We start from the raw sequence: 7,990 nt of genomic DNA on the forward strand, positions 1-7,990 counted from the left end.
CCCTCACAGCTGGCTTGAAGAGGGCATGACACTCATCTTTCACAGAGATTTGATCAAAAGGAGTCACGGAGGCTTGAGGCGCTCCTAATGCAGTGCGAGGAGATTCTACCTCTGCTCTGGCAGCCTAAGTAATGCATTAAATCAATGCAGCTGACCTAAGGCCTATTACAGTTTTTTTTTTTTTTTCTTCTTCTCAGACTGTACAACTATCTGCAAATAAGCTATGAGGTACTTATTAAAATTACTTATTTTGAGCGTCAGAGTGTTGTTTTTCAAATTGCAGCTGCTGTGGTGTTTTTTTTTCTTTCTTCTTTTTAAACATTTGCAGGTTTCAGAGGTTCACTGAGTGGGGCGTGTGTTTTTTAAACTTAAAACATTCCCCCCTATCAACTTACTTTTGAGTTAGGGTTGAGTTTTATTTCTTTTTATGAAGTTGAAGCTTCCTATTAACAGAAGTACAGGTCATAAAGACAGGAGAAGAATTACTTTCTAGTAATTGGGCCAAAATCTGGTTTCAGTTATTCAGGTGTTGGGTTGCATTCATGAGTTAGAGCAGGATTTTTGTCATAGTCATTTCTCACCTGTTTAAAAAAAAACACAAAATAAAATCCCAAACAGAATGCGTCTCGCCTCCTCTCTACTCTTGATTCTTGTAGATAATTTCTTGACACTCTTCTAACCCAGGAATACACCGTACTATACTCAGAGATAGTCACATTGAACTCAGTGGGAATCCTTGTAGGAACGTACCAGGACAATACTGGACCACATGAATACCTGTAATCCCATAGGAAAGACAGCAGGAAATAAGATGGCTGTAGGGAGAAGACAGCTAACATATTATTATTGTTGGTTAATTTGTTGTCTTCTTCTAATCCTATTTACTGTTTGCTAGATATATGCACAATGCTTAAGGAGACAACCTAATTTATAGTTTACTAAATACTGGACTACAGTTAATGTTAACTCCAGGGCAGTAGCTGGAACCAGGCCAGAATAAAGCCAATGTGATACCAGAATCTGGTCCCATAGAGCACGACATGAAGCAGATGCTTTCCCTAAATCCCTGGTTTTCTCCATCCTATACCTTATTTCTCCCCTTGAGCTATTGAACAAGATGGAAAAACAGAGAGGGAGATTTAGTTTCATAGTATGGGCTACCAGATACTTCTATCAAAAAACACTGACGTATGAGAAGAGCCAACCACAGGTGGTGGCTTGGTTCTTCCCCAGCAGAACTCTACACGGGGCTCCAGTGCCACCTCTGCCCCCTGAAACGTGCCTGGGCACTTCTCTCTTGGGGACCCAGGACAGTTACACACAGATTGTCAGCGGTCCTGTAAACTGTAGGAAAAAGGGCCTGAGGAGTCATAGCCAACATCATGCTGTTTGAGGTGATTCTTAACAGCCGTGTTTTAAAAGCGTATGTTCTGTGATGAGGACAAAACCTAACTGCTCTCTCATGATGATCACTTATAGCCAAGGGCACACCTTGTTACTAAAATCATATTCCCTTCTTAATGAAACAAGCAGTAATGTAACTAAAAAGGACTCTACCTGATTGAGAATTCTGCAACAAAAGTGGGAAGAGTGCCTTAAGATTACATAAACCGCCAGAAGCTCTGAATTGACTTCAAAATGATAAGTGTCTAAAACTTAGATGCGTGGAGAGCTGTTCTCCCCTCTAGCCAGTTCCCAGGAAAAAAATGTTTACTAGCTGTCTGCCATTTGCCTGGAAGATGATAATTCTGATTAAATGGGCTAACTATCCATAGCAAACAATTTAAAACCAATTTATTTTTTTCTTAATTAATTATCTACTAACAGTCTTTTATTTTAAGCATTATTTTCATTATTCAAGCTTTTTCAATGAATATTTTATGGGAACATATTTATGCTTTGCTCTTTTTAAACTATTCACTATTACTGATTAGCAATTTTTCTGTGTTTTACTATCTGTGCACCTTTTAGTAAACATCTGATGATCTCTAGCATAACATGACACATGCAAGGCACAGTTTGTATCTACAGGTCAACTTTTAAAGAAATACTGGCACATCAACAACGTTTTCAGTAATTTCAGTTGATTTGTAGTTCAAGCTTTCTTGGACAGAACAGTTACCACAACGTCTCTTGCAGAATGACCAAAATGGAAACCAAAGGATGACCAGAGGGTTTACTCTTCCAGCAGTAAAATGCAATGGAAAACCAGCTTCTTGTGGAAAGAAAGAGACATCAGGACAGGGCAGCAGGCTTGAGCCAGAGGTCCTGGGCTTAATCTGGGGCTCTGCCACTGAGTTGCTATTTGACCTTGGGCAAGTTATTTCAATTCTGATTTTTACTTCCTTGCTTCTGCATTATTATTTGTTTTTAAACTATTAGAATTGTAAAGCTCCTTGAGGAAACCATAGCATCTTACTGTGTTCTCAGGCACAGTGCTGAGAGCAAAGGAAAGGGGTCCCCAGGTCTGAAATCCATGTAAGTCATAATGTAAATACCTAGAATCACGGTGTGACAACACAGCCCAAGGAAAGCTGCTTTCTCCTCCCACCTGCCCCAGCCTGTTTCTTCTTCTCCATGTCTCAGCCTGTGTGTTCAGAGCAGCATAAACATAAAGGGATGTAGGGCAGAATGTGAAGTGCTAAACCTACTTAACCAAATACAAGAGTATTCATAGTTTTGAGAAGAGCTCCAACACATGGAAATGCCTATAAACAAAAAGCTGCTGCTCTTACCTGATTTTATTGTCTAGGATACTTAAAAAATGGATATTAATCCTAGGGAATCACTGCAGGGGAGCCAGTGTGATACAGCACAAAAGCACAATACAATCCCCAAGAAAAGATTTCACCTGACTTTTAAATTTCAATCATGATTTAAATTTTGGTGTTTGATTGCAAAAAAGAAAAAAGTAATAATTCTAAAAAGAATATTAAGAAACTAATCAAGCACCGACTAAATGTTAGGAGTAGGTTTGGTCTCTGCTGCTGCATTCTGTAGGCAAACAGACACATAACTTCCCCAGCCACACGCTGCCTGCTTCACACTGTTGCTACCAGAGTTAGCTGCAAAACGGTATTAACCTTCGTGTCCTGCCTGCTTGGCCTAAATTCCAAACACATAATACACTATGTCCCTCTTACTTAAATCAGTGCTGGCAAAGATCTTAGCACTAATTTAATGCTCTGCTCGCTTATCGCCTTGGAGGTATGTGTGGATTAAACATTTCACCTCTCAGAAGACATGTGAAGCAATGGTCAGGCCCATGATCATGCAGATGGGCACCGGGTCACCTTTCAGGGAGAAAAGCCAACAGGAGCAGGAACTGCTGTCCAGGACTGAAGGAACACAAGATTTTGGGGAGGTAGGAGGGGAAAGAGGAAACAGACCTTGAAAAATGAGGAGAACTGAAGTCCTGTCAGCAAAAGATAAAGGCAGCTGTGGATTTCAAACAACTTCCAAGGCCAATGTTTTTTTTTTTAATTTAACAAACCTGTGCACATGAAGATGAAAATAGTTTTAAACTTAGTGTGCTGCAGCATAGGTTTTGAGCACTAGTCAAACTAAAAATAGGCCTGCTAAAGCCATAAAGTACTTGATAAAATTTCTTAAGATCTGTGGAAGGTCAGGTAGGGCACGCCAGTTCTCATCTAAGCAACAGAGAAACCCAAATCTCTTGTTCAGTATTTCCAGGTAGGCTGATTTTGTAAGGTGGCCCAAGGAGATAATACTAAGCTGTCCAAAACTGTTTTCCACTAACAGTTTAACCAGAGTTCAAGTGTTGATCCCTGTCTTGCTATTTACATCCTCTTTAGTGAAATTCGACAAAAAGAACCCAACAAGAATAGAAAGTATATTTAATACTACCGGCATTCACACCCCTGCTTCAGCACTGATCTTCACCTCACTGTTCACTGCATTACGTTTCTTCTGCAGCTCAAAACAGCAGTGAAGTTAAGTGAGTATTTGGCATTACAAAATGCCAATTTTTAAAGTCGTTCTTATGGCAGACCCAGAAAGGCATCACCAATACCAGATCGTACTGCTGATCCATCCCTGTGAAACAGTGCCTCTCCACTGAAACAGTCACTACAATCAAGAAACCCTGCAATTAACAGTTATTGAAAAGACCTGACTGAATAGTAAATTTCTTTTTACCAGTTTTTAATTGTTGTTTATGCTAAAATGTATTCATCTTTGAAAAAATTGATTCCATAACAGTTTGCCATCTAATATAATTTGGTTTTTTAAGTTACATCCTTTTTCAAGGCCAATTTCTCATCAGGAATAGTACTATATTTATACAACATAGCTTAATTATGCACTGCAAAGTTAAAGCTTTTTAATATACTGGTTTAAAACATGTTGCTTTAAAATGTGAAACAGAATAAAGCAAAGGACTTGGTTTGACCTCTCTGTGCTAATCCCTACATTTGTTCATGTCATATCTATTAATCTCTTTGCTAATTTAAGCGGTCCTGTTGGTGATCCTCCTACCAAAGCCTTCCCTGCTTCCAATGATTTCTATAATTGTGTATTTAGATTCTCTAAATTTCATTCTTCATTCTTTGCTTAAATCTTTTTTGAGATTTCTTAGTGTCACCAGAAGAGATACACTGCCCCACTTGACTTTTTGACAGCATTAATGTACCTTAAATATTACTCTATTCCACTCTTACTTTCTAGCATTTTAGTTTCCTCCCTTTAATGCTGTTTTGTACTAAGCAAAAGAGACACACAACTTTTAGCATATACTTGATGATAAACAGATAAATACAGCATTTTCTCTCTCCTAATGAAAGCAATAGAGTTAATCCATTGTTCATATATGCCATACTGGTGAGTTCATCCAGTTTTGTGATAACTGGGCCTTTCTGTTGAATGCTTACAATTTCATTCCAGGACCTGACAGCATTTACAAAAACTTCAAATTACTTCTTTCTAGCATGCTCTACTTTGCATTTTTCAACAGTTTTATCTGTTCTTTAGGTAGGTTTATTAGATCCTTTCAAAGCACCTTACAATTCAGTCTTAATGAGTCTAAAACACGTATCTTTTCTGCAAGCAGCATTCCTTCTGTGCTCTCTCCACCCTCCCCAGTTTTTAATAAACACCATCTGACCCAATGTGGAGCCTGGAGCACCCAGCTAAACTATTAGCCATTTACAAACTTGTTGGGTTTTCCTATTGTTTGTTCTCTGTCTTTTTGCCAGTTTATAATGTTAAAGTAAATAAATTACCTTTAACCTTCTTGCTTAGTAGCTTTTTATACTTGAATTTCAATATGCACAACCAAAGAATACAAGAAATTATAGAGAGCTTACATAGTACACATTATAATTTTTAAAATGTTTTGTAAAGCAGATCAACCTGCACAAAAATCCAAATTTCAAGGAGAAAAGGGCTTCACAATCCAACCCTGTATTTGTAACTAAAGCTTGCAAATAGGCCAAAAAAGCACTTTGAAGTTGTCTAACCCCTAAAAATATATTTACTTAAACCCACAGAAATAGAAACGTTTTGTGTATATATATATATATATATGCAGTGAATATCAAGATTGGAAAAGTTGTTACAAAAATATGAATCACAATACATCGCTATCCAAAGTAAGCATATTTAAAGTGACTTGCTGAATCAAAACAGTTTTAGACATATACTGAAGGACTTTCTTTGCTTCCTCCTCCTACTCCCCCTCACCCTGGGCTGTGAGAAGGAAAACTGGCTTACTCATTGGCCCTGTTCTCTACCTTTCTAATTTTTTTTTTTAAACTACAATGAAGTATGCAGCTTCCATCTAAATGGATGGCAAAAGACTGCATCAGTTGGTCATACATGAATGTCATATGTACAAGATAACTACCCAACTAGAGATACCACTCTGAAGAGGGAGATGGGAATGCTGCAGCAAGGATGGGGTACCCGAGTGTTCTTGGCAGCTCTGCCCATCTTTCTTTCCATGGTCTGTCTAGTTTGGGGTGGGCTTGCATGAATATGCTAGCAGAGAATATGAACCTGCAAACCTTTGGGCTAGACAATAAAGGTGTTATCAAGTGAAATGCAATTCTCAAATATTGTCTAATAACCAAACAATAATGGCAGCTGAAGTCTTTTGCTGTCAGGGATTAAGAGGGGAGCTGTATTGGCTACACATTTCCCTTTCTGAACAATTCTACCATCTGGCCCCTCATCTTGCAAGTCCTGTGAAGAGTTTAAAACATTTAATTGCTAACTATTATTAAGGAATCTACTTTGTCAAACTGCAACTCCTAACAACGTTAAGTCTCTTAGAGCAAATGAGTTTTGATACTGATGTTTCTCAGAGGTGCAGCATTTAATCCTCAAATTACAACACAAGTTTTAACAGGCAGATTCTGTCTGTCACCAAGATTTAGTAATTAACAAAAAAATTCAACCCCCTTCCTAACACTAATGGCTTATCAAAAGAATACCAGTAATTTCAGTTAAGATATACTGATGAACCAGGCAGAAATACAATGGGGAGACAGGCATGTTTACGATATCTGATTGAAAGGGCTGAGACAGAATTCCAGAGACTTTGTGTTGTCATAAGCGTAATAGTCAGGAACCACGTTTGTGCCCCCAGGGCCAAAGGGTGTGACATTGGGCCAGAGGTGTGTCAAAGTCAGAATAAAATGCCTGCCATAAAACTGGTAGCCACTCATATTCACATGGTTAAAGAAAAGGAGAGTTGGCAATATGATACCTAAACCAGTAATGCTGTTGGGTTTTTCCCCCCCCCCAAAGACAATCAAGTCCTACACCAATACAGGAGACACTTCACCTACAGTATGGAGCTTCATGTTTATTTTCACAGCCTCCAGCATTTTCCTTCCTTTTGGTTGTTTTTTTTTTTTTCTTTCTTTCTTTCTCCCTGTCCTTCTTGTTCTTTAATACCAAGTAGTGGTTTTCAAACGTTTAAACTATGGCATATAATAACTGATGAGTAACGTAGCAGTAATACCAGTGGTGGCAATTTTGCTTTGTTTCATGGGAGTGTTGGAGTATTAGAGGGATGACTAGGACATGTCTCAATGGCAGACTGATAAAATGAAAGATGAATTTTCCCTGCCTACAAGTGTTGTCAAGTTTTAATCATAAACATCACACAGGTTAAAGGACACTTTTTTTCCCAGGCAGTGAAATAAAAGCAAATGTTCTATATGTTGTTAAGGAATTCTTGTATGAAGGATTATTGCTAAAAAATTACCATAGTATCTGTGGAAGATTTTTTTTTCCAAGCTCATAAGCTACAAATTTCTGACCCAATGGTTGAGTTTAACAACCATGCCTATGGTACTGTTACTACTAGGACAATCAATGTTTATTATGGAGGCTTATTTACCGGTTCTCCCACTCTGCTGAAGGCTTTTTTACAACTTTATGCTTTAGCCAAAACTTCTCTTCACCGTTGCCTTTTCCTGTCTACAGCCCCTTCTTATTGATTGGGAGGAAGAAATTCCAATTCCTATTTTACAGTGACATTCCAAGAAAACTTCCTTGAAAGGGTCACCCGTCCTCTACTTAGTAGGTAGATTCCTTTAAAACTGCCTCTTTTATGAACTTACCCCAGGCACGTGCCTGTTTTTCTTTTTATGTCTAAAAATACATGTTGAACTTTTGAAGTTTACCCAGGAGTGAAAACCAAATGTATAGCAATGTCCTGGAGTAGCATCTGACTACCCCCTTCAACTGGGATAGCACATCGATACCAGGATGGTTTGCAGTGAGCTGTTTTTAATGGACAGCTCCCAGGTGACACCAGACACTGCTGCTGCAGCAGCCGCAATATCATACATCCTTGATCGAACTTTGATTAATTTTCCAGACTTTCAGAGCCTGTGGCAAAAGGATCCACAGTGGTAGCTGCAGCCATTAACTCCATCTTTTGTGATTTCTCCTTCTTCATTATGTTTGGGTCTTGATTGAACTTTGTTCCAAGTTAGTAGCTTTTGGCTATGGACAAAGG

The sequence above is a fragment of the Falco peregrinus genome, chromosome 1 (genome assembly GCF_023634155.1).
Source record: "Falco peregrinus isolate bFalPer1 chromosome 1, bFalPer1.pri, whole genome shotgun sequence".
Lineage (NCBI taxonomy): Eukaryota > Metazoa > Chordata > Aves > Falconiformes > Falconidae > Falco > Falco peregrinus.